The following is an 829-nucleotide window of genomic DNA, read 5'->3' as shown; positions in this document are numbered from 1 at the left end:
AGAGAGAGGGAGACACAGAATCTGAAACAGGCTCCAGGCTCTGAGCCATCAGCCCAGAGCCCGACGCGGGGCTCGAACTCACGGACCGCGAGATCGTGACCTGAGCTGAAGTCGGCCGCTTAACCGACTGAGCCACCCAGGCGCCCCAAGAGTTAAATAATCTTAAAGGATTTGTCATTGTATATTTTTTCTGACTCACTGGTATGTAATAATAGCTCCATGTTTTTTTTTTAGAGGAAACTTTTAATAGTAAAGTGTCAAACTAGATTTCTCAAATAAGCTTTCTTTAACTTCAAAAAAAGTACTCTTCAAATTCACTGAAGGTACATCCTACTGAGTCATTTCTTGGTGGGGGCTGGGAATGTAACAAACATTGTTAAGTAGCTATTGTATGCTAGAGGGTTCTTGGGTGGTCTTTTGTGACTGTTTTGGCCAATAAAATACAAGGAAGCGACACAAGGAACATGACTTCTGAGGTCAGTCGTAAAAGGCAATGCAACCTGTACCTCATTTACTAGTACCTTGCTCTTAGAGCCTTCAGTCATTTTGTAAACAGTTTGCTCTGAGACCATGAAGCTGTGAGAAAGCCCAAACTATCCCACGCACAGAGGCTGCATGGAAAAACTCTGAGACAAGAGGAAGGGACAGACATGTCTGGACGGTCCCCAGATGTTCCATGCTCTTGCTGTTTCAGCTCCAGCCATCATCTGACTGCTTTCACCCAGGAGATATGAAACCGGAACTGCCCGGCCAAGCCTTTCTCAAATTTCTGACCCAGATAAACCTCAAGATGTTAGAGAATGATTCTTGTTTTAGCCACTGTTTTGCA

The sequence above is a fragment of the Herpailurus yagouaroundi genome, unplaced genomic scaffold (assembly GCF_014898765.1).
Source record: "Herpailurus yagouaroundi ecotype Mexico unplaced genomic scaffold, PumYag 28, whole genome shotgun sequence".
Taxonomy (NCBI): Eukaryota; Metazoa; Chordata; class Mammalia; order Carnivora; family Felidae; genus Herpailurus; species Herpailurus yagouaroundi.
This window is presented reverse-complemented; position numbering follows the sequence as displayed.